Source organism: Larus michahellis, chromosome 8 (genome assembly GCF_964199755.1).
Source record: "Larus michahellis chromosome 8, bLarMic1.1, whole genome shotgun sequence".
NCBI classification, from domain to species: Eukaryota; Metazoa; Chordata; class Aves; order Charadriiformes; family Laridae; genus Larus; species Larus michahellis.
In genome coordinates, this window is record NC_133903.1 from 13,114,243 (window position 1) to 13,141,154 (window position 26,912).

General features: G+C 38.9%; 1 long non-coding RNA gene across 1 annotated transcript; it reads left to right on the forward strand.

Moving 5' to 3' along the window:
* Positions 1 to 1,334: 1,334 nt before the first annotated feature.
* LOC141747479 (uncharacterized) lies at positions 1,335 to 26,362 on the forward strand. Its single transcript, XR_012588744.1, has 3 exons — positions 1,335 to 2,549; positions 22,288 to 22,345; positions 26,181 to 26,362. It is a non-coding gene; the product is annotated as an uncharacterized LOC141747479 (long non-coding RNA).
* The last annotated feature ends 550 nt before the right edge of the window (positions 26,363 to 26,912 follow it).

The window sequence follows — 26,912 nt, forward strand, 5'->3', positions numbered from 1 at the left end:
TAAGAGAGATTGACTATGACTGCAGCTGATGGATGCCCTGCCAACTGCTGCACATTTGTCTTTTACAAAGCATCTCCCATATTGTGGTCAAGCCCAGAAAATAGCCTGAATTCTTATAAACTGTCCAATATGTCACAGCTTTATTAAAATAAGTACCAGACACTGTGAATGAAGCACTTGAAGCTGCAAGTGCATGGAGGTCTGTTTGTGACCTCTGCTGAAGACAGAAGACTGAGGTAAGTGGACGCTTAATCTCAATGAGTGCAACATCCTTACATGCCTCTCTAGTTTTTGACTGTGTAGGTTGCTTAAACAACTTGGTGTTCATCAGTTAGTTGATCTTCTCAGGTAGAGCTATTTCCTAGATTTCTGTAAACCTGAAAAAGGCTTTAATGTGTGTGGAATGCATACAGTGTGTTGGGTTACTGATGGTGTTGCCTAGTGGTTATATGAATGATTATAGAAAATCAGAAGAAAAAGTGGAAACCTCATCGATTTTCGTGATAGTCATTATGTAAAAATATGGCAGTGGATCACCGTATGTGAACAGACACAGTGTCACAGCAGGAGAAAAAACCCAGGTGCTGTTCACATTTCCAGTCATTCCTACAGTGCCTTTGTGTGTGCCCATTTGTATGCTCACATACTGTGTATGGGTAGTGTGTGCAGGGTCTTAGCTCAGTCCTTTACTAGTAGCTAATGCTCAGGTATTATTTTCCTAAGGAAAAAGAGGTTTTGCTTTCATATTTTCTAAGGTTTTTTTTTCAAAATAAAAACCAGTGAAACTATGTGTTGTGCTCTCAGAGGAGGGAAAAGAAAAATAACATTAAAAACCATGTGTGAATGTATATCAGTGTTCCCATATTATCTAAGCAACATGCAACTTAACACCTAATTGTTTTGCAAATGTTATGTAGCTGAGGTAGGACTTAGAAGCTAAAGCTTCTAAAGGGAGCCTGCTAGTCCTAGGTGCACAGCCAGTGAGATGAGGGTACATTTAGGGCCACTCCGCTAAGAATGCAAGGTTAGCTTGACAAAGAGAGTTAGAAAATGAGAAGGTGCATCCTGAGGCTGCTTAGTCCCAGCTTCTGGACCCAGTTCCCAGAGCTGTTCACGTATTTTGTGTGAATACACCACTGGATAATGTGCATAGTCACTACTCCTTTGCAGCTGTCAACATTTCTCTAGTTTCAAACATGAAGAAATTCCCTCAGATGACCTATTCATGTCTTGTAAGTTTCATTCCTTCAGGGCATACTTCCATGGAATTATTAAAGATTTTTATTTTCCTTTCATGAGCGCATAACATTTGAGCCTTAAAGTGTGGTCTGGAATTCAGTTCTGCTGGAAAGAATCATTTTTCCTTTCTCCTTTAATTCTGTTGTTGTAGCAAAGCAGAAAATACTGCAGACAGTGCCATAAAATGTAAATAGTTAATGTAAAAATCTTTTTCCAACTGTGACAGGGTAATATCAAAATGTTCTGAATTGTTTATCTGTTTCTTAATGAGAAATAAGGATATTATAGTTATTAAGAGATTCCCTAGGGCTAATGTGTTTGAGATCCATGTACTGAAAGTTTTTAATGTGTAATAAATTATAAAATAGCAATGTAGGATGTTTTTAAAAACTTTAAAAAATATTTTTATTTGTGGATTTGTTTTTTTTTTTTCCCCCAGATTTTCTTTGGATAATGAATACAAATACATTGCACCTTTGCAATTCATGTCTGTTCCCATATGAAATTCATGTTTACATAGAGAGGCCAGTGCACATTTGGGAAATGTACTTGCACGCAAGCAGCTAGGTTCATTGTCCTCTTGTGTCTGCAGAAAGCAATCAGGAAAACATCTGTGCTTAGCTAGAGCTGATTTTAATGGATTGGGTTCAAATGTTGGCAGAAGGCACACAGGCTCCAAGAGCCGCCAAAAGATGGTTAATTGGCTGTCAGCTTTGGAGCCTGACCATTAGCTGGGAGACACAATATTTATTTACAGAGAGTCACAATACTTATTTAAAAGGCAAGCAGAAAGCAATGGGAGTCTGTATGGCTGGGAGGAATGGGAATGAAAAACGACAGGGTAAGTGGCGCTGAAATGCTAGTGTCTTCTTTGCCAACGGGGATAAACAGAATAATGCCATAAGCTATAGTACTTACTCCTTCTCCAGTTAAAAGTAAATAAAACCAGATCGAAAATTAAAAAAAAAAAAAAAAAAAAGAAAAATCCCTATAGTCATTTGGTGAGGGAGTTTTCTTCTGAAGTTTGTAGCACTAGTTATTGCACTTCAGGAGTAGGGATTGTGCCAGGTTTACTGAAATGGTGCTACTAAGTGGCTAAATTATCAACTTTTCTTGTTACAGGTGTGTGGCTGCCTTAACGGAGGTCCAGCTGCCCTTAATTAAAGAAAAATATTGGCAGCAGCTGGGTTTGCTGCTGGTTAGAGTCCTGCCACGCCCCTTCCTGGGAGAGAGGATAATGCTCCTTACTTTATTTTTTCTCTTGTCCTTGATGCAAAACTGGCCGAGTGTGGAAGAAAATGCTTGATGGGGTGAGTTATGAGTGCAAGTTTGTCTTCTTGATACGCTAGCACTTGATTGTTTGGCAGTTCCTTCTCTCTTTGTGTGATATTCCTGAGCTTCTGTAAAACATTTTTAATAAAAAAGAGGCTAGGAAAGTGAAGGATTTTATTCTCCATGTTTCAGGAGAATAAGTATACTCAAACCGCTTGTAGATTTTAAAGTGATGTATGAAAATGGAAGTAGGGTATTTTGTAGCTGAAGACAAGTGAGTTTGAACTTTCTGGAAGAGCAGACTCCTCTGTTTTGGAAAGAGCTGGGACTGCTGCCTGGATGGATTAGTCTGGAAATTGCTTGTTGGAAGACAGTCCTGTGCTGTGCCTTTCAATGAAAGAAAGCCTCATAACAACCACTGCTGTGGCATCTTCTCACTCCTGTTGCCTCACGCTTGCACAGTCATCTGCTTTTTGACCCCCTTCCCCATTGTTATGTTGCAGTTTGGTTCCTTAAGGGAAGGAGGGTTATGGACTTTTGTTCTGTCTGCCCAGTGGCCCTCAATCAATGCAAGTTCAAGCTGCTGGGCAGTTTGAACCACAGTTAGCAAAGGATGTTAAGTTTTGTTGAAATATTGCTGAGTGGAGGAGGAAAAAAACTATGGTTGCCTACAGAGTGTGTTTGACTCTTAGTTCAATGCCTATTAGACATCAGAAAATCTGTGCTCATCTGTACGAGCTAGTCTAATACTTTAAGTATACCTTAATTTGTTTATCATAGTTGCTTTATAAAAAAAAGAAAGTGCCACATCAGAACACACAAACAAAAGCCCCACTAATCAGATTTAAAGTGTAACAGCCAATGAATTGAAAACACGTTGACATGACTTATTTTGGATATGCAAGTGTTTTAGCATGCCAATTTTTGCCCTACATATTTTTTACTGTATGGAGTCCTAATAAGTTGCAGTTCTTGGGCTTTTATTTCTGTACTGTTAGACAGTGGCAACAGGAGTTGGGGCTGCTCGAATTAAGTATGCTTTTTTTCACAAGCAAGAAGCAATGAAATCCTGGGACTTGAAAAGAAAAACAATTCTCCCTTCAGTTTGATGGAACAATATCTGCACTAAACTGATACATTAATTGAGTCTGGCAGCGTTCATTTAATTGTGACTCATTGCAAACGATTGAGTTAGTCAGCTTCTCAGTTGCAGTTCTGTTTCTGTAGTGAGAATAAAGGAAAATAGCTAGCACGTATAGTTTTACTCCCCCCCCAAAAAAAAACAACTCTGCAATTTTGAATATTTACAGATTTGTGATTTTCTTGATTTTTTTTTTTTTTAAATTTTTTGGTTTTGGGGTCAATCCATTTCACACGTTTTTGACCGCAATAATTTTAGAATTTAACTATGAAATTTAGTTCTCACAATTTATTAGCTGTTATCACAACCATTGCAGATGTAAATGTGTATGGGAAATAATTAAGTGCAACTACTTACTTGCATAGTTATGCTACAACAGTAATGCCAGTAAACTTCAGTACTAGCTAGTAAAAAGAACAATGCCTGTGACAATGAGTAGCCCCAGAACCTGGAACCAAATTTATCCCACTGTAACTCACATGATGCTGTTGTTGAGTTAGGAAAAAAACCCCCAAGTGCTATGACTTCTTCAACAAAGTAATAAAGGTACCACTGTGGATCAACATCATGAGAAATATCCATCCTCTAAATCTTTTTAGTCTAAAGAATGGTGGTGGAAAATATTGCAGGAGATTAAATGCACCTTACTTGCATGTAGAAAGTTATGTCATTTTTATCTTCTCATTTGTATTATACTTGCTATGAAGAAAACTTAAGTTAGGCTGAAGTCTTATTTTGATGGGAGTCAAACACTTATTTTAATTGTACCTATATCGAAAAGGCTTTTAGTCCAAGGTAACTGTCTAAGTTGAGAAAAGAGAGGGTGGAAGGGAAAAGAGGGACAAATGGATAATGATGTCTGCAAGGCCTTTGTTGAACTAGAATAGATTATTGGAACCGCTGCTAAATCCATTTGGTTACTACCAATTACTTGCAGACCTAAAGAAATGTTCTGCATCCAATTTGCCAGTGTAGTCTGGTTTATAAATGCTATGATATACAATGGCTTGACTAATTCCTCCAAAAGTATTTAAGCTTTAGAAGTTTCTTCCTGACTTTGGTAAACCAGAGTCCTAATGCACCTGTGACATTATGACTGTTGTGTAGCGACTTATCTAATAACTACATAATAATACCTTGTGCTTTTAAAATGCTTTCCAAGCAGAGGAAAGAGTCAATTTATTTTTTTTTAAAGCAAAATTTGAAGATAAATAGAAAGATAGAAGAAAAAGCTTTAACTTAAAAAGGAACATGGGAGAAACTGGTGTCTCAGATATTGATTCTCAGAAATATGTATTGGTGCAATTCTAAACTCTTTAAAGTTAAGGACCTGCTAGGGTTTCTGCTATGACAGTCAGTGTTTGCATTGTTCCCAGAGCTGTCACCAGTGACCAGAATGTTTGGAATTGCTATTTTGTGTGTGTTTGTATATTAACTTTTTATAAAAATATATAAACAAAAAATAATCCAGGATGCAGAAAAAAGAACTCAATCTCAGAACAGCTTTAAAACATTACAATAATAATTGGTATTGCTGTGCAATACTGGTTAATTAAAGGCCTACTACTCCCACATAAATAAGAGGAAAAAAAAAAGCGTGAATTATCTTCATCTATGTAATATCTTATCTCATAAATATAGGTTAGTAGGACTGGTCCCTGATTCCTTATCTGAAATTAAAAATAATTCTTAAATTCTGACATCATATGGAAAGGCTAAAGCTTCCCTTTTTTCTGGGGTAAGATATGATTGCAATAGCTATGCCTATGTATAAAAAGGAGCTGTGTATAATTTACATACTTCCAATGATTAATGTTGTAGTTATTTCTATTGTCCTAATGCATAATGCTTCTTGCATTTACTTTTGTAGGACAAACCTACATCCATCAGTGGAGCATTATCTTGCCAGCTTCTCCGCTATTTTTATTTAGCTAATTCAACCATTGCATTACCTAAAAGGATCTAATTAATCATTATGTTCCTAATCTTGGCTTTTATTGAGACTACAGTTAATTAAGTTTACAAATCGACATGGCAAAGTTTGATCCAGACAAATTACCTTGGAGGAGGATTTGTATCAATAAAAGTCTCTGGACCAATATGTTGTTGGTGTATGCAGCTGGTGATGAAGATCTAGCTGGGTGGTCCTGGGTCGGGGATGGCTCGTAAACGCAGTCATGCCAGGCACGCCAGCTTGCTGAAACTACCCCAGCACGTTAGAAGTTGGAGAATGTCACGAGCTCTTCTAAATGGCTTCGCAGTGAAAGGGGCTGACTTGCAAGGTGTTCAATACCCCAGCTCCTGCCTAAAATCAATGGCTTCTCCGAGTTTAGTATGGCACAGCTGAAATCAATGGGAACAAGAAGGGGCCTTCCTCATGTTTCATCAGGAATTGTCCGGTGCCAGCTGGGACAGCCACCTTGGCACCTCGGCCGCCTTGGCCCTGGGCTGCTGAGGGGCTGAGGCTGGCGGGGCCGATGGGCTGGCACCCGAGCCTGCGCGGGGCGAGGAGCCAGCAGCTGAGGGGGAATAGAGCCTGACAGGATCTTCATGGAAACCTGGGGAGATGGTGCCTGACCCCCCATCCTGTGCAGGAAGGCATGCGGCCATGCTTGGTACGCAGGGTCCCAAAATGGGGGAGGCTTGGGCCTCGTGAGGCAGCTGCTGAGGGGTGAAATCTCTCTGTGGAGGCCTCAGAGCCAGCTGCCCACCACCAGCAGGTCTGCAGCGAGGGGCGGCGGGGCAGAGTCCCCCCTGCGGGCGCGGGGCCTGACCTGCTCCCTGGAGGGTGTGGGTGCTTCTTGGGGGCTGTGGAGGCTTCTGGGGCTGCCACCCCTGCTGCTTATCCCTGTGAGTGTCAGCGGCGGGGCCAGGGAGGCCTGGGGCAGGGGGCCTGGGGTGTCCTCCTGATGGGATCCATCTGCAAACGGGGGGGCAAGGGCACCTTGGCTAGCTGGCTGACAGCCTGCTCAGGGGAGCTTGGAACTAGGAGCCATGGGAGGGAGGTTACAGGCCACAGTTAGGTGAGGTAATGGTGGGCAGGATTGAAAGTGAGTGGTGCAGGGTGCTGGGAGCAGGGGAAGGCTCAGGAATGGTGCCCCAGGGCAGAGAGAGGCCCATCCCAAGGGCATGTGCACAAACGCAGGCAGCATTTGGGGTAAATGAGACCTGGTGGGCCGGCTCGTGTGGCTGGAGTGCTGCAGTGGAAAAACAAGGAGGAGGAGATGTGAAGGAGCAGCTCAAATGTAGATGGAGCCGAGAGGTGTGCCAGGCTGGTGGAGAGCCTGTGGGGCAGGGCCCAGTGGGTTTGGGCTTTGTTAGTGCTGTCCCCAAACAGTTCAGTACTTGTGTTTCTAGAGTCACAGGTAAAAGGAATTGTTCAGGTTTTGTGCCATGTAATTGGTAATATGATGTTAGAAACACATTAAGCTGGGCATTTGTTCCTGAAAAATAAACCTGTGTATGAATGTTTTGCTCTACTGGATCTCTTATTTTTTTTCCCCAATATGATCAATGGTGAATATATTTAGAAGCGTTTTTCCTGCAGTATCTGCAGGCTGTGCCAATTAGATACAACAATTCATTTAAAGAATCTATTGTCCTTTGCAGAGGCTAGACGAAGAGCTGCAGGTTTTTTGTGTATTTGCTATGATACTACTTGTTTCATTCCCTTTTTTGTTTTGAAGCATTTCATCATTTTCATTCTCCACCTTGCTGTCTGCTGTTTCAGTCAGAGGTCAGCAGATGACTAAATTCTCCTTTAAGGGTATTAAGAATCTTGTGCTAACTTTAAACCACGTTGTTTCTGTGCCTGCAGTATAAATGGATGTGTGATAGCTAGCTAGCTCTGTTCCTCTTCAGTGCTATGCTAAATAGTCTTGGATACTATTAGACCAAAACTGTAAAGGGCAAGACACTTGATTTGTGCTGCGCCATGACCACATCTTTTGGGCACATTTGACCATTTTAGTACAGAATGGCTGAAGTTAGGCCTACGTAGTTTGCTGAATGACAGCACACTGGTTCCAAAGCAATCAATAAGGCGGTTTCTTTGAAAGGGAGACCAAGTGGGTGAATGAAGAAGAAATTCATGCAATGGCCATGGAAATGCCATACTGTTTTGCTGATCTTTGGCAGTATTTGTGAAAGGGTGGGGGGAATAAGGAAACTGAAGTGTTTTGTTCTTTGGAGAATTTTCAGAGAAAGATTGTATGCCTTGCCGTATTGTGTTTTTGAGTGCTGTTTGAGTCAAGTTGATCCAAAATTAATTGGTTTTGTGTTTTATTGTTTTCTAGCTGTCCAGCCATTAGAATATTGCTGATTTGCCCAGCTTTTCTTTTCACCTCTGTGCCAGGAATATTTACATATGTGAGTCTTTTTTTTAAAAATTCCTTGAGGCTTAGATACTTTTGCCCTTACTATGAAAATATTTTGGAAAAAAAAAAGTAATATCTGAATTTAGATATATTGTTACCTTGTGCTTATTCTGAAAACATTAGCAGATGAAAATAAGCTTGCTTTTATAACATTAGTTATTGTGATGGTTAAGTACAGAGAGATGTCCCTGCAGTTATATTTTTTCAGAGTAATGTGCTATTACTAGAACTAAATTATTCATATAAAAAGGATGATTGATCAAACACAAGCTACTGTAATGTGAGGGGTAGAACAAGGTCAAACTTATTTTACAGGTATATGGAACCTAATAAAATCAGTAAATTGCACATGCAGACAGGTATTTCCACTCATGAATATCATTGTTTTCATTGTTACATTTTATAGCCTGTTTTATACTTCTGACTTTCTCATAGACTGTAGTGCACTTTTATACATCCTGGCCTGTAAGCACTTTTCAAAATATTTATTAATAGTAATATTAAACTCAGGTCCTCCGTTAGTTTTACGCTCCTATATCATACAAGAATTGGTATAAACCTCTTGCAATATCTTGACATGTCAAATAAAGATTATACTGGTTCAGTGATCTCTCTCCCAAGTACAAGCAATCTGTTCTCAGAGGTACATAATTCACAAAAAAATTAGAGCCAAACAGAATAATAATCATGAGTGAATTTCCCAATCAGTTGTGGTACAAATAATTTATGTATGAATTTCAACATTGCATGCATTACCATTCCTAAGCAGTGATTACATCTTGTCAAGAGAATCTGGGGACTCCAACTGTGTAATAAAGCAAGTACAATTTAGGACAGGTCAGACAGAAGCTTTATTAACGGTGATCATCGTGAGAAAACAGACAGCATCTCCCCCCCTGCTGCCCTGTTCTCTGCCAAGTGGTTGCAGACCCAACCTATGTACTCTCTCAGAGAAAGAAGAAAGGTGAGGAAAAGCAATAATTCCAACGTTGACAAAGCCAGGTATCCATCCCTGGGGGGACAGACTCCTTAAGTAGCCTCCTAACAGTAAATAACATGAGAATATGAAGAGATGGATCTTGGTAGAGACTAGAGTGGCACACCCAGCATTACCTTAGCTGAGAAGTGGGGAGTTGGAAACAGTCCACAGACTGTTAGCTTTTAGGTAAAGGTAATCTTCCTTTGGTAAAGATAACTTCTCAGGCAGACCTCTCAATCCTAAATATTAGTAATTTTACCACCACAGTCAGATATGCAGCAGGAAAAAAAAGAAGTGCTCCAATAAGTGAATTGAAATGATGCCATGCAACTTCCCTGATCAACCACACAGACAACACTGCTCGAGGAATTAAGATGAATATTTTAATCATTTGCACTATAATCAACAGCAGATATGAAAACGAGCATCAATGAGTTTTGTATCCGGTTAGATGGCAATGCAGACTGCTTCCTGATGCTCTGTTTAGTAGATACACTGTTCTACATTATGTTCTCAGATCCCGCTTTGCGAGTGCTAGAAAAATACAATTGTACATGGGTATACAGAGAATGCATGCATTTATAGGGGATATTTGCTATGCATTGAAGAAATCCGTGCCAATTTGTTAATCAGAGCAAGGACGTTACAGGTCCCAAATCTGGAGCAAAAATATTTTGTGATGAGCCGGGGTGAAGTAACATTATTGTCCTCTTAACTTTGTCATTGTCACAGGCAGACTCGATTACCCGAATTCTCTTAATGCTAATTATCTGTTTTTATCTGACCCCTCCCATAAATTCATCCTTGCAATGGGGCCAATACAGTGTATCATTACTCCTCATATCTCAGCTTGTTGCTGTGACCTTTGCAACAAATCTTTAATCAATTGCCTGCAATTGCAAATCAATAGCAATTTTCAGACATGTAAAAGGTCTTCCCCATATGTCTGGGGCTTCTTCCTGTTTGTTGCCTAAACTCTGTGAAAAATGGGGAAAGAGTAATCTGAGAGAGATCAAGGCAGGTCAGTTGTGGGCTGTGTTCAGCAGCCACTGAGAAGTTGTCTAGAAGCAACCAAGAAGTCATTTACTTAATCTTACTGGAATAATGTTCTAAGATTTTCCCGCAACTATTTCTATGCCGAGTTCCTATCTATTGTCTTTACACTGTTGACTCTTCCTAATTATCCTTCTTTCTGGGTAATCTTCTAGAGACAGGAGATGCATTTCCTGGGTTGGGTTCAATTGGACACACAGGTTGGTTTTGGACGTGCGTTGATTTGGTAGCTAACAGCTGGACCAAAGTTTAGCAACTTGCATGCCGAGAAGATGAACAAATGCACTGAAGCTTCTTATTCAGTCTTATTTAAGAGGATTGAGTCTTCTATACCTGGATATTTACTCCTCCATTTTAGCCTGTTATCATACTACTGTGGCTACAGTATGGGGCTTGAGTTTTTCCTGTTGATTGCTTTTTCTTTTAATTCTCAAAAATTTAAAAAAAAATTTATTGTGTGTTTCAAGCTGTGGCAAACTGCTCTCTAGTCAGCAGCTGCTACAGCTTAGATTTTACCAGGACTTACTTTCAAATTGATTGTTGTAATGACTGTGTTGAAGGCTGCTTATTGTCTATTATCTGAGACACGGTTGAGAGTCTTAGTTACTTGATTTACATTTTTTGCCAATGTTTTTATCTATTTCCCATTGTTTTAGTCTCAGATCATCTGCATTATTAAGAATTTAAATTCATGTTTTAATTTTACATTTTAAGCTCTGCATTCCTCGTTTCACTTATTTTTAGATCTGTTCGTCAATGTACAGAGGCCTGCTACAATTTTTCAATCATATCATTTGGCAATAAGCATAAAAATTAAGTAAATTTGTAAAACAAATGAATTCATAACATGATTATTAAAGTAAATGAAGGGTAACAAATTATGAAGATCTACAAAACTGAATTGTGTTCTCTATTATGCATTTCTGAAAAAAAAATAAGAACGCTTGAGAAATAAAATTTCAGCCTATTCAGTAGTCTAGTGAAGCCTCATGGATGTGATTAGCTTATGGCAGTCTCCAGTAATGGATGTTGGAGAAAGAATTCACATCCAAAAAATTAAGGTACAATAACCAGTCTTATGCTAATTGTGAATGTTATTTTGTGCAACATGTAATAAGATCTAAATTAGCTGTAAAAAGTGAGCATAATTGTTTATATTGTCCCAGCTGTGAGTAAGTAACACCCTCCTAAATTGGCTGTATTTGGGCAGCAGTGACCTTCACAGTATCAAGTTCAAAACCACCCTATTTTACCCTCCTGTTACTTGAACTAGCAGTTGGATATTGTGAACGCCTCTGTGAGAGAAGCGATGACATGAAAATTATTTTGTCTGTGCCACAGGTACTTTCTCTGAGCAATTTCTCCACACAAGTCCAAAACCCAATTTGGTCTGGTTTGTTCCGGTGGAGCTGTTATTCAATAAGGTTCCTGTAGCCATGTGCAGTATTTCATGATTTGAGCCCTAGATAAATTATACATCATCACATAGTTTCACTGCTCACATTTTTTATGTATTTAAATAGAACTGAACAGGATGTTTTAGAAGAACATACTTCATCTAGAAATGCCAATTTGTCAAAACCGGAATTGTGTGGGAAAGGGCTGATTTAATCCATTTTTTCTGTGGAAAACGCTTTAAGAAACAGATTTCAACTGCTGAGAGCATCTCATTTCAACATTTTCAACATGCAAGTGGCAGTTTTCTTGGCCTGGAAAAAATATTTAAACTATAATTAAATGCAATAGGAATAAAAGAAATGCAGAGAATTTTAAGAGAATGAAATAATTTTAGTGAACGAAAACAGACTTTAAGTACTTAAGACTTTAATTAGACTTTATGGCTCTGCATCCACACTGTTTTCAGCACTCCTGTGCTCAGATGCAGCTAGCTTATATTTCTTAATTTTGCCTGACGTACCCTTGGCCTAATGCTGGTAGTAAAATAATGCTACTTCCATTTAAACTGATAGTAAAACTGCTTTAGGGCTAGGTCAGTGCTGAGCACTTGAAGAGCCCATCTTTGCTCCTATGGCAGTATGCACGATCCAGGAGATCTGACTGACTCAAGAGCTGCGCTGCAAGGTGCTATCAATCGTTCTTTATAAGAAACACAAAAATAAAACTACTGCTTAAAAGGCAATTTCACTGAGAAGAGTTGAACGCATTACAATATAATTTTCTGTGATCTTTTGGTGATGTTTGAGAATGTGTGGATTACTGTCTGATAAATGCAGATTTTTGTGCATCATTACTTATGACAAGAGTTGGTGTAAAAAAAAACAAAACAAAACAAAAACCAAAAAAAACCCCCAAAAAAACCACAGTTACCATCCCATGTTGGAAAGTCCCTTGGAATCGCATTATGAGGGATAAACCCAACAGGATTCAGTAGGAATTACTCTGAAATCAGTAAGTTATTAGGAATTACTCTGATTTTCGTTTGACAGCAAATGTTCTTTCTGCACTTTTTTTTATTACCCCTTAAGATTATATTGTGCATAACATTCATATATGTACATGCACACATATACACCATGTTAGACTAGATGATGGGATTTTCTGTTTTTTGTGTGCATGTGTACAGAGAGCAAGCTCTGTCTTTAGATGGGTATAGCTAGGGGCATACACACATATTTAGTGTCTCTGCTTTCCTAGTCACATATTTCTGGGTGTTATTTTCCAGAGGCTACAGACTGCTTTATACCTGTCAGTTATTGTCACTCTAAAACTGTGGTCTCTTTCTGGTATGTATTCAGTGGAAGATTTTCTTTTGTCTCATTTGGGCTGTCATCTGTTAGAACTTGGCTTTGAAATTTATTTGCTTTGGAGGATAGGATCATACTATTTAACTACTTGCTCAGATGGGAAGTACATTTTAGAAGTAACATCTGTGCAGCTGTTGGGAGATTCACAGGCTCTGCCAGGCCTTCTCTGCGATTACAAGCATGCGAGGATTGCATTCCCTCTGCTGGTTTCCTGTACTCAAATTTGAGAATGGAGATCTTGGATCCTCCCTTTATTAAAGATCCTTTCTTATTTGATTTGAGTTTGACTTGAGCCTTTCAGGGATTAGGAGTATTAAAAGAGTTGAGCATGTCCATGGGGGAAAGATTGTCTTCAACTGCTGTCTTTTAGTAATCCCTGTGTAATGCAAAGCAAGGATGTGCAGGTAGCAGAGAGCTGTAGTTCCCTTCTGATGAATGGAGGGGTCACAGTGATGCCAGGCTTTTGATGGGCCTTTGATGATAAAATGTTAACCAACACAGGGAGAAGGAGTGGTTCCACTGCCCCAAAGCAAGCTGAGAAAAGTCTGTTTTGCTCTAAACACAGGCTGTGGTTTCAGAACTTGCAATTCCGTGTGCTTTCCAAGATGTCTTGTGTTTGGTTTTATGTGGCCTGCTGTAATTTGTTGTAAAAGACATGCAAGTTTAGAAAGGCTTTCATATAGGTGTAATGTAACAAAATGCATGAAGATGAGCTTGGAACGTTTTATGGATTTCTCTCTTAATTGAGGGGAAAAAAAAAAAAAACAAACCCAAACCAAAAAAACCCAACAAACTGTTTCACACAAGGCATGGTTTTTAAGATGTTTATGATGTTTTCTCTGATCAGCTCAGGGGGAGGGAAAGTGCATAGGGACAGATAGATAAATGAAGATAAACCACGTGGCCAGACCTAGAAAAGACTGTAGGGCTCGCAGCCCCGTTGGCCTAGACCCTGTTTATGAAACTATGTGCCCAAAGGCATACAAATCACAGGATGCATCTGTACTGCAGTTGCAGGTTATTGACCTGTAGATACTCTACCATCCTTAACTTGGGAAGGGGAACATGGGGCAAAGAATTTAGAAGGGCTTATTATTAGGAGTGCAGAATGACGCCAACAATGGTATCCCATACGAGAGCCTGTGCTGGGAGGTTCATAAGGCACCACGCTGCTTAGCCTTGTTGCTTGGGTCTCTGCAATGACACTTGCACCATGGACACACCCATGGCTCAGAAAACTCATGTTTAGGTTTGAATGCAAAGAGTTAGACTTAGTCTGCAGTCTGATCACAAATAAAAAGAAAGTGCATGCTGGAAAAACAAACTCTTAATCTGGTCTTGAATAGCAATTATGATGCATTTAGCATAAAATAGTAGTTACGGGAAAAATAGGTTTTCTTTTCCATTTGCAGCAATGTGGTTCCCTGTGAGATTTAATTAATGGCTCTCATTTATTCGTATTTCTCCCTATTTTGTGAGTGCTGAGTATAAAAGAACACATTTAATTTGGCTTCTGGGCAGCAAACAAATTCATTTAATGTTGATATAGAAGCATCTATTTCGATTTTAGAGGGAAAAGAGAGGGAGGGACATGAGGGGAAATGTGATTAGTAGCATTGATATCATAAACAGTTTGAATGGCTTTAGCAATCAGAGCGAATTTTTATGAAAACCGAATTTATACTCCTGCATAACAATTCGGAGAATGGGGAATTATCTCCAGTAGCACAATAGATAAATGGAGCCTGGAAGCTATAACTCACTTAATCTGGATGTAACATTTTCTCTTTTGGGGGATGTAGGAGATGTTAGAAACACACCTATGCTTTCTTTTCTCCTTTTCAATTAAGATAATAAGCTTTCCTTTGGATAACGTTGTCTTGATGAATAAATCTCAGGTTAAGCAAATCTCCCTGTTGGATAAGACAAGCTGTAGCACACATTTCGCTATGATCTTGAAAGGGACAGAGTAGCCAATCTGCAAAGTTCCTTCTACAAGCACAGAAAGCAGGGAGTGAGGTGGGTATTGATGGATGGATTGAGTAAGTCAGCTAGAGGGCTGTGTTCCTTAATGGAAGTTTTGCTACCAACTTTCAGTTAATTGAAGATCAAGCCTTCAGGCTTTCATTTCTACCAAACTTGGTTGCAGAGCAGTCCTATAAACTTACATCTGCATCTTTTACATGAGGAGCATGTTGTTCTCAGGAGAGGCTGGAACTGAAAGCAGCAGCCTGTTGTTCCATGTAGCACTTGCCTGTGTTTGGTTCATAGGGTCTAGAAAGAAGATCAATGTGAAAAAGTTTTGCTCCTGTCCTGTGATACTCAAGCTAGCCAAAGAGAGAATGATGTGAATAAAAGAGAAATAGGAGCGTAATTTAGGGGTAAAAATTGCTCAGGACCCAATGCAAAGGGCCATTAGTAAGCAAGAGTGAATCCTGAGGATTTCATAGCACCAAAACCAGAAAGCGCAGTAACACTTCGGTCTCCTGATGACTGTACATAAGATGACATTTTGAATCCTGCTCAGTCCTGTCTAACATCACCTGCTGTCATCCCTGTAGATCAGGTAAAATGGAAGCACAGGTGTCTCTGCTTTTGATGAAATGACTAATTTATTTGCTTAAAAAAAGATTTCAAGTGAGGAATAGGGATTTATATTTTGGCTGCTGTAGTTGCATCATTCATCAACTCTTTCTTTTCCTTTGGCAATGGACATACTCTCCTCTGGCACAGTACTAATTTTAGTTCATTTAGGCTCTCTTAGTTTAATTTTTTTCATATTTGTTGCTGCTTAAAGACATGCAACTGGCAATTTATGTATGCCATAAGCTTGGGCTGTTTATGCTCTCCTCTCCCTGCTCTCTTTTAAAAAATCTTTTTATTTTTTAATAGAGTTTTGAAAACAAATGGTATTAGCAGGAGTGGCTGGCTGAGCTGAGTTGCCGAAGGCCATTTGGCTTTTGTGCAGACCTCTTTGCCCTGTAATGCCATACAGTTTCTGCCACTGATTCTTCTCACCAAGTGTCCTCCATGGTCTGCCTTTCAGCCCTGAGGTAATGCACAATAGGAGCGTACTCAGTCACCAGATGTTGCTCTTTCTGGTCTTAAGAATAGCTTATAGTATTTGACTCCTATATCACCAGTATGTTATGTTCCCATGTCTTGGGTCTTGTATACTCTTTTGTGCTGGTAGGGGTGGTGCTGACTATGAAAGAAATTGGAGTTTTTTTAGGCACAATTTTTGAATGAGTTTGAAGCATGAAGCAGGAGAGGAGTTGACCTTCACCCTGTGAGGTGAAAGACAATGGCTGCTACTTTTGGCTCCTGAGTTGATATGTAGCTTCACAAATAAAATGTTTAAAGAAAGTAACATTCTGGGTCCCCTAGTGTACCAGTGTGCTCATTTCTATTACATGGTAAAAAAAGCAAGGAAAAAAAAATTAGAATGAGAATAAACAGCTCTCTGCACACATTTATCAATTGGATTCATGAGGCACCTTGCCTTGGGAAGCAGTTTGGATAGAAGATTGCAGATGTGCTTTATGAATTGCATTTGAAGAGGATTATCTGGGATCAGAGAAGTTCTTTTTTTATTCCCTGACATAGTTCTCAGATTTATTCTTGATTGAGATATCTGACCTGGTAATTTTTTTTTTTTCTCCAGGAGAAAAAAACATGGAGTTGATGTGATTTGCATTGGCTTTCAGATTAATTTGTCTTATTACTAGGAAAGGCCTAATACAAAATCAAAGAAACAGATGCTACTTACTGAATTTCTCTACAGCTCACATACCTTCAAGCTCTTACTGTAAACTTGCTATAGGGGCTGCTGTTGGCCATCTTCCTGTTTTTAATGTCACTGTCCTTTGGCGGTACATAGATCTTAGTGAAACAAGATGTTTTTCTCTGCAAGCTGTATGCGTTTTTTTTCCACAGTCTGCTGTGCACTTTAGGCAGGCTGTGAGCTAATGATAAGATTGCTAAGGTGAATTCCCTTATCACCGTGTCTTCTGCCAGAGATGAAAGGCCATGTAAATATGCTTTTCTGGATCCTTTCTCAGATGTAATTTCCCTGTTTTCTTTTTCCTCTGCACTCTACTGGCAATATGGAATCATAATATCTCTGTTTACTTACATGGCCTTCTTAACAGCATTATCAGAGTGCAATTATTAATTAATCTTTACATATTTTTCCCAGAATACCAATTTATAGTTAAAACTTTGCTCCAGTTTGCACTTGTGTTTAAGTTTTCACAGAGTACTTAAGAATGTTATAATAAAATTAGCCTCCAAAGGTGTTAAATAATGCCTCTTACAACAGACAAATATCTATTTTAGAGGGACTAAGTCAGATGTTTTGGAATGTGCTACATCCTGTACCCAGCAAGGTCATCCAAACTAACCTTAAAAGCGAAAAAGGGAAAAGTACTGAGAGCTCTGTTTTGAGCTGGGTCTTCCAAGACTGCCAAGGCTCCTGTTCTCCAACGGGAAACCTAGAAGCTTAGGACAGGAACAATTTCATGCTAAATGTCTGCAGTCTTATGCTAGAGCTGCTTTGTGGGATCTAGTGTCATCAGGAAATTTCTGATCATCTGCCCAATAAACTGCAGTGGTGTCAGGTTCATCTTTAGCAATCTTAACACTGTGGAGAATACAAATGCCTAGAAAGTAACCTATAACTTATGATTTCTATTGCCAACAAAGTGGGCTGAATTTAAGCAATTTCCTTGTTGGATGGGAATGTTTAATTGGGTTTCATGTATGCAGAAAGAAAGAAAAAGTTTGTCCATACAGTGATTTTAAGGAACAATAAAATTCTTTGACATTCAACTGCAAATGCAAGTTTATGCAAAATTTGCAATGCATCCAAAGGGAAAACTGAGGTCCGTTTGGAAATTTGAATGCAACTGAAGCTGTTCTCTAAACTTTTTTGTTGGGGTCAAGTTGTGGAAAGAACAGTTTAACCCTTCTTCATCCATATGCAGTCAATCAAGTTAATGGTGTTCCTATTATTTTCATAAGTAGTCAGAATATGTGTGACATATATAGAACTATGGCATTCCCTCACAGTACTGTGAGGGCACTGAAAGAGCTGATGACATTTTATAAAATGCAGTTATGTAAAGCATTGCTGGAGGCAAGACTGAAGCTAAATCTTTACTGTTTCTAAGGCAGAAAAAAAGCTCTAATGTGTTTATCTAGCCTAATTGTCATCAAAACTAGCCTAGGCTTATTAGCTACAGTTATCAGGACTCTTCAGTTCAGCTACAACTAAAGGTATTTCTTAATTAGTGGAACGGAGACTCAAAATTATTCTTAGTATTTAAAGTTGGTTGTACTCATTCATAGCTTATTGAACTAATTAGAATCCCCAGACAACCTCTTATTTTTATCTAAAAGAATAATGTTCCCCATCACATCACTGATTTAATATTTCTTTTAAAGTGAACTGCTGTGGAATCTAAATTTAGGAAGGAACTCTGAACAGGGACAGTTTTTGCATAGCTTATAAAAGAATTGCTCATGAATCATTCCACAACAGATTTAGATGAGTAATGTATTTTTGTAATAAGCAGTACATACATCTTTGTCAATCTTCAGGCTTAATTGGGAATACACTCAACCCTCTCTAGTGCCATATGTAATAGTTTTGGGGTCCTGTGTGATTAAAATGGGAATTATAGATGTCAGAGACAGTACACTGATGATAACATTATGAGTTGGGAAAGTGGCATGTGTAGGCAAGGAAGGAAAGTATCTCCTTGCAATGATGCCTATCTAAAGGTGTACTAAATTTTTGCAACTTGAATCATTCCTGTTTAAATTTGGAAACGTAATTACAAGAGTTAGTTGAGCTTGATCAATATAGGGTAGAAGAAGGTTTTCTCTTCATAAGTCTTATTGGTAACTTTTAAAAAGTTTTCTTTCCTAATGCTTCTGTTGGTAACTCTGTTAGCTACGGTCAAGCAATTCTCATGAGTGTAGTAAGGTTGAAAGTGCATTTACTTGCTCAAGAATTAGGACTTGGAACATGCTGTTTGAGGATAGATTATCCGAAGCTGAACAAATAGCTTGTTCTAGAGAACCACTCTCTTCTCCATCCCGTTCCATAATACATCAAAAAACAAACCCTAATTTCATCTAGTCTCATGAAATCATGCTTCTCTCAAGTTAAATTTTGCAGTTCTGCACTCATTATCCCCCATTGGGGTTTGTTTACATAGGATTGCACGTGTTGTGGCTCAATCTGACTGTTGAAGACCTTCATTTTTTTGTTTAAGCTTGTTGACCTGTAGCCTGACAGAAAAGGATAGGCCCTCCCAGAAGCGGGCACCTAGGAGGTAAATGCTGCTCTGACACTGTTTGGGAAGTAGGGGAAGGGGCTTGTTTGAAACTAGCCATGGGAAGGCCTGGAGTAGGTCTGCTAGGAAGTGCAATACCATGTCAGAGCAGTCACCATACAAATTAATATTCCCACACTTGTGGCTAGCAAGATAATCAGTTCCCAAATGGCAGAGAGTGCTGGGCCAGAGGAATAGTTAACTGTGTAATTGGTAAAAAGGCAAGGCTCCTGCAAGCTTGATACAGGTTTGTTTGGACTTAGCAGACAGAAAATTCACACAGCTACGGGAGTAATAGGTCGTTTCTGCAATACTAAAATCCCCACATTGAATAAGAAATCAGCTTAGCAGAGGGAAAGAGTTGCACGCAATGCGGAATCCTCACTTTGTATGACTGTTTGTAAACTGCTGTGTGTTTTGTGTAAATGTGTTATGGGAATGCTTTCATTATGTTGTCTGTACCTGTGCTTTAGAAAGCAGCATTTGGATTGTACCATTCTGTTCTCTCTTCTCTAGAGGATTCAGAGTTAGACAAACCTGAATGTAAACCAAAATTATGCTCTCATCTGCAGCTAAGTAACTCTTGAACAGGCTAAAGGAGGCAGTAAAGCAAAACATTGTGCAAACCACAATGGTATTCTTCCAGCGAAGTGCAGGCAGTTATCAATAGTCTCACTCATGCTTTAAAATGTGGTTTAGATTTTATTATTAGACCTGTGTCAAAAAAGCTCTGAAAACTACGTATTTGTTGAAATTTTTATTCACCAGAAGTGTCTGAAGTTAGTTCCTAATTCTGCCAAAGAATCCCTACAGCTTTGCATGTAGCCAGAAACATTCTAACACAGGAGTATTGTTGCTCACCGGTGGCAGCTGCCAGAGGAGGAAGCTGCATTTCTTCACAGCTTGAGCTAAATATCCACGGTCCCTAGGTGTCGTTGTTGGTCATGCCCATCCTCTTTGGATGGGACAAGCACTGGAGGGTGGAAAGGTATGTAATGCATATTTGACTGATGGTTCTAGCTTGCAGATACATGAGCGTGACCAGAAATGGAGTTCATGGCTCTTAAGAGAGATAAGTACGCTAATTCGGTGGTTGAGTCTAGCATGTTTCTTGCCCTTATGGAAATTAAAAGATAAATAATGAAAAAGCACTGGTGAAGTTCGCTCTAGGAAGGAGATTCCAATAAATGCCATTGACATTCAATGGTGTGAGTTGTCCTATCTCCTTTTAATGGCTAACCTGCTGGGTTTCGTTTCCTTGTTTTTTAGGGAAAGATTTGCAGCGGCAGGCTTCAGGAAGCCTGGGATTAGGTTTTATTCCCTTGCTTTGACGTATGATAAAGTCGATTTGTATTGACCATACAGTTTGCAGTGTCTGTGTATGTCAAGGTGTGCAAATGTTCTTTGAAACCTATGGTAGATTCATGCTTGGAAATTATTATAATAGTTAATGGGTAAATAAGACAGTGGGGAAGAAAATTATGAGCCAAACACATGGATTATGACAGGCAGTCTTTGTGTAAATTACTGTATGTAACTACATAGTATTTCCTGCAAAATGTGCTCTACAAGTGGAAGATCTAATTAACAACGTACTGTAACAGGTTACCATTTGAGTTATTTTTGTTATTAGTAATCCCTGATGCCAGCTGTCATAGTTTTATTACCTTGCCTGGTTTTGGAGGTTTATTTATGGAAGTTGTGGTCACAGACCAGTGGAGTTACTTTCTTTGATGCTTCGGCCCACAGTTATGTGTAATTATTGGTTAGGCTTGCTGTAAGTGACAACTTTTCTCTTCTAGGTCAGTCTAGTACTTGGAGATTTCTAGATTTGAGATTACATTTGCACATACACGCATGTGTATGACACTTTATATCCAACAGAAGCACTCTGGAAAACCAAATTAGAAAATAGTAGCCTATGAAGTGTTACATAAGCGTAAGCACGTTTAATATGTGTACAGCAACTTTGTATTGATCTGGATGAAGAAGCTGGGTATATAGATTAATGACATGGTGCATGGGAAGCTTTCTTTGTGTATGTGTCTGCTTGCAGCCATGAACTGGTTCATGCAACAAAAGAGTATGATTTTCTAGGGGGGAATATGTGTGTATTTGGATACATGAATGTATGTGAACATCATCTTTGTCTAATTTTAGCTTTAGGTCAAATCGATTATAGGTTTTATAAACATGAGAGCCAATGAGAGTCCCAAAGTTGTGCATTCCACCTAAGTGCTACTTACTTTTCCTGGAGCAATCAAGGACTGTAGTTCCAGGAATTCTTCATCCTAAAAATACAAATAAAGTGAATTCTTGATCACTGGAATCCATGCCCTTAAATTAAATGTAATTCCAAGACTCACGAAATGGAGCACTCTGCTGCAGTGTGAGTTTGGTGCTGGGTCTCTTAAACACAGCACAAACCATTGGGGTACGATAGCAGTACTGCAGCTGAGCATAGATTGATTCTAACAGGATTCAGTGATTTATTGCATCAGGTATAACAGCATGGTACAAGGTAGCATGCTATGATTAGATTTAAGCAACATAACTCAATGTGATGGCTGAAATGTCAAGAGGGGAAGGCATCCATTTTTCTGGTCAGCCAATATTAATTCCCCTACCTAATGTCCAGCATAATTTTTTTCAAAGAATCAGAACAGCAGGGGAAAGTTTACAAGGAGAGATATATGTAGTTTTTCTGAATAAGCAACATCATGAGCAGAATGATTTATAATACATGGATAATGATCTAAGTTTATATCTAGCTGTTTTAGCTGTAACTAGCAGTTAGATGGAATAATTCAAGACCAAATCATCCTTAATCCCAGTTCAGAGCTTCTGTTCTTACAGCCCATCTGTTGACATGACAAATTTGTCAAATTTCAGAAGACTGTTGCTCTGTAATTTTACCATACCCCAAAGTGGTGCTGCATAAATAAATCAAAGTGAAAACTGATGAACTTTAGCCTTGGGATAAAATATTTTGCACGTTATATCATCAGAACAATTTTTTTTTATTCTCAGTTATTTCATGTTTCCTCTGATTTATTTATTCTTGTCTCTAGAAAGGAAGTCTCACTAATTTACTGATTTTTTTTTTTTTTTCCTCACTAAGTCTTTGTTCCAAACCATTTGCATGAGGTTTCATCAGCCTACACCTCTAACTCTAAAAGGTGAGTGACCTTATTCAACTCTGGAAAAAAAAAATCAAGGAATTCCTCAGGTAAAGGGTTATGCACTCGAAGCCAGTTAAACAGGACAGTGTTGTGTTTAATTTGTTTGGTTTTATTGAAGTTTTTGACATGCCAGAGGTTTTTGTACCAGGACAAATGCCAGCAGAAGTGCAAGGATTTTTTGATTACACGAGTGTGTGATAGGTACTGGGCTAGGCTGGTCTGTGCACCCATACCTATCTGTGCAAGACAGCATCAACATGGGTTTTGCGGCACCAGGTTGAAGTGGAAACATCATGGAACATCTTATGGAGCTCGTCTCTGCAGTGCTGCTGGTGGAAGCATTAAGATAGAGCTGTAGATGCATCTGCATCTTCCTATCATCTCTGTGTTTCTACATGGCATCCTTCTGTAGCCCTTGACACCACATCAAAGCCACCAATGGCAAAACATTTAAACAACTTAATGCTGAAATCTCTTTGTTTCCAACCTACTGTAGTAATACTTGCAGAAGGACTACAGTAGGCTTTGGCTTTCAATGGCAGAGGTAGAATTTCCCTCCCTGCGGAAATGCATGCATATCTTGTATCCTTAAATTCTATCTGGGGTTAAAGAATGATCCAAGTTCAGCTAGCAGTCATGCTAATGAGCTTTGTCTGAGCTTCCTGGCTGTAACTTACTTCTGCATAGGAGTTCTGGGGAAACACCTCTTAGGCCTTACCACCTTCTTGAGGCACCAGAGAGCTTACACCAGGAGGAAACACTGTATTGTCCTGAAACTTGTAGAACTATCAGTACCCTAGAAGGTATTTTAGGTGTTATCAGTTTAAGCTCTTTTAGGATTTCTCCAGGAAGGGCATGTCAGTCACAACGAGGACTAGTTAGTTAAAGAAGTTCATGTGATGTAGCTGCAAATCCCTGAAGGGTTATTCTGATGGGTCTCTTCAGATCCATCTCAATTTTGTTCTTTGCCATTGTGGTTGCTCTGCCATCCTGTGAGTGTGTGCGTATAGATCTTTAATGAGGAAGAAAGCCTAATCACTGTGATAACATTCATGTTTTGTTCTCCCTTTTTAAGGCCACCAGAACTTAATATGCAAGTAAGATATAATTAGTAATGGGTGGTTGGTCATTCAGAACAGGATTTTCTCAGCTAGCCACTGCAGCTTACCTGTTCTACTGAGGAAATACTTCTCCGTGGAAAGAGAACAAGGATGGAAGCGTATTCATGAGTTGTCCATCATAGCTAGTGGCACCTGCATGTATTTTCTGGGATCTGTCTTGATAAATTGAGCTTGTGAAAATTCTCTGCACCATTTCGAAAGTAAATGACTATATGTAGGATATTTGTCCATGCCACTGAAACTGTATTACCAGTAATAGATTAGTGTGTCAGGGTGCATCATACATAAATGATTTTTAGAGTGAGAAACTTTCATCTAGAGTGTGTGGAGTACCAGAGTATGTGTGGAATATCTGAATGGGTTCTTCTATGGTCATAGAAATTTCAGTGCTTGGGGACAGACCTCAGGGAAAGAAGTTCATCAGGTGTGTTACTGGGTATCTGCTATATTACGAGATGAGGATGTGCTCTCTGTTTTGAAGATCTTGCCTAGATGCGCCCCTATCACCCACCTCTAGATCTGTGGTTCAGATTTAGCACTGGTCCTTTGAAATGCACATTTCTACTCAAACACAGTTTGGCTTATTGTCTTGTGTGTTGGTTTGTAATCTGAAGTGACTTCCTGCTTTGTATGCTAAAAATACCCTTAGCCTCAAGGTGTGCAGGTGTTCCAGGTACTGTTTTCATTGTCCCTACCTGCTGGCTGGCAGGATGCTGAAACAGCAGGTGGCTTATGCTATAACCCACATGTTGGGTTATAGCCCTCCTGAGGGTTGAGGAAACTCTTTAGCATTGTCAGCAAGCAGCTGGGCTTTCTTCTAGCAAAGCTTGATCTTTACATGCTAATGCAACAACATGACCTTATAACTCCTGCACCATAATGGAATTTGTAGGAAATCTTTAGTCTGTTACTCTTATGGCCGTTTCTCTCCTTCCTGCCGATAAATGCTTCTGAGCTATACGGTTTCTATTTCTATTTTCCTGCTCCCTTTAAAAAAAAAAAGTTCTAATTCATATTAACAAGAAAGAAATATCCAAGAGCTATGTCTCTGACAGCTAGGGAAAAGTAGAAGCACCGATGTTAATTGGCTATTGTTTGTTGGAAAAAAAGCTTCAATTAGCTTCTAAAAGTTTGGCTCCAAGGGAGATTTGACCTTTGTGTTTTAGGATGATTACAGCAGGTAAATCTTGTGACAAGATCTCAGTAGCAGTTTAATTTCTACTATTACCACGATGTGATACAACTTCTAGAGAGGAGAATGGGGTACAGTGTTTGTCACAGATAATTTTTCTGATTCTGCACCTGAACTGTCTGATGATAAACTTTGTCATATTCATTAATCACACTGATTTGATGGCAAATGAATTTCACTTGACAGATTTGACGGGTAATATTCACTAAGCCACTCTTATTTGAGTATTTTTTGTTCAGATCATGTGACTGGTTACCTGGATCAATGGAAAATAATTACTGCTGCTTCATTTAATATTTAAATAAAGGTTTGAATAAGGCTCTACATATGCAGCAGCTTTTAGCTGGCAAAGTGATACTGTTCAGAGGTGTCATGTTGTGCCATTCTGTCAACAGAAGTCCTTAAAAAAGACACGATTACAGGGGCAGAAACGGGCTTTTGTAACTAAATTCTTCAGTTTGTGCATGGTTCACTGGTACACCAGTATGAAACTGAACTCTGGTAACACAAATACCTATCAGTATTTCATTGTTATAGGAAATAGTGGTTTTTTTCCCCCTTTTTTTTTTTCCTAGAAACAGTGGCTAAATCATTTTGAATGGATTTATGACTCATTTTTCTTCTGTGAGCATTCTTGTGGCAGCAATATGGTCTCAGCACAGTGTTAAAATGCCCTTATTGACAAAAGGAGAAATAAGAAAACCACTTGAAAAAGCAGACTCATGGGAAAGAAGTGAAGAATAATCTGGAGTTACGTGGCTGAGTGGAACCAAAAAACTTCATAAATGTTTCTTTTTTTTTTTCTTTTTTTTTTTTTTCCAAATAAATGCAACGTCCGCCTGTTTTCCCTTCTCCTTTCCTTGTTCTTGAGCTTCTTTTTCAGGGGCAAATCCAGACCAAGGCAGAACGAAAAGGGTATTAAGAGAATAAGACGCATGCTTCTAAAATAACTGTCTTCTTGTTTTGATAATCTTCTTTTTAATTATGATGATTGTTTATACATTTTAGCTGAAAACTGCATCAACTAATTTGGCTTTTTCATCATGCTGGCCAATAGTGGCTGTGCATGTAGTAGTTTGGAGAAGTTTATGGCAAAAGATAATCATTAACTTGTCAATGAGGAATGGCCTAGATGCATAAACTCAACACAATTTTCAGCTCCAGTTTCAAATGCTCCATTGGAATAACATCTAAAAAACTATCAAACTGTTCAGGCATGCATAATTTCTGATGTATGGATCTTCTACCAATCTGCCTGTGCCTTGCTGAAATGAATCAATTATATTTAAAAAAAAAAAAAGGTACTATGTGCACAGATTCTTTTAGTTAGGAATTTCTTATTGATTTTGCTAAGACTTTCTGACATCTGGAAAAAACTTGGGCTCTTCATTTGACAAATATGAAGACAGTATTAAAGGGGAAAAAAACCACTCCACTAATGTGGGTATGCTTCCAGTCATCTGCCAACACTGAGAAATTGAGCCAATATTATCACAACAGAACTTTTTTTTTTTTCCAGATGCTCTGAAGCAATTACTGTGAAAACTCTTCTTGGTAATGAGTACCATTCCTATTTCGGAGATGGAGGAAACAAAATTACCGCAAAATCTAACCATGGGCAGAAAACAAATGTTAAAAGTGGTGGTGGGGTGATTATTGGAGATTTTGGTTCTCTGACCAGAACAGTGCTTGTTCCTTGATCACACAGCTTGGACCCCCTTGAATAAAGTTAAATAAATCTTGAATGAATTCTGTAATAGTGCCAACCTCTGCTCTTACTTCAGTTGCTTAAAAATTTAAAGTAGTCTCTTACTGTAAACAGTTTGGGGACTTGTGAAAGACCTGTGTCCTCTTTACTGGTGTTAAACTAGGCCTCGATTGGAAGAATTACACAGCATTTCATAGGGAAGAATGCACATTCCCAAGTCACAGAGTTTAGCAAAATGTGTTATTTTTAAGTGTTAAGCTGTTAGTGTCTTGATTCCCACCTTCATCTTCTGCCTTAAATACTTTAACAAGGATGTAGATGTCAGAGTTTTCAATGTAAGCATCTTGGGAGGAGTTCTCAGGGACGTGGATTCATGTTTAGACCACCCCTCATCACCAGGGTGATGTTAATTTTCAGGCAGAAGCCTGTGCAGGTATTACTTCTGCAAAGCAGAAAGAAACCAATTATGATGATAGACTGGGAATCAACATATCTCAATACATGCGATAACACTATGTTGGTTTCTCCATCTCTTGAAACTGT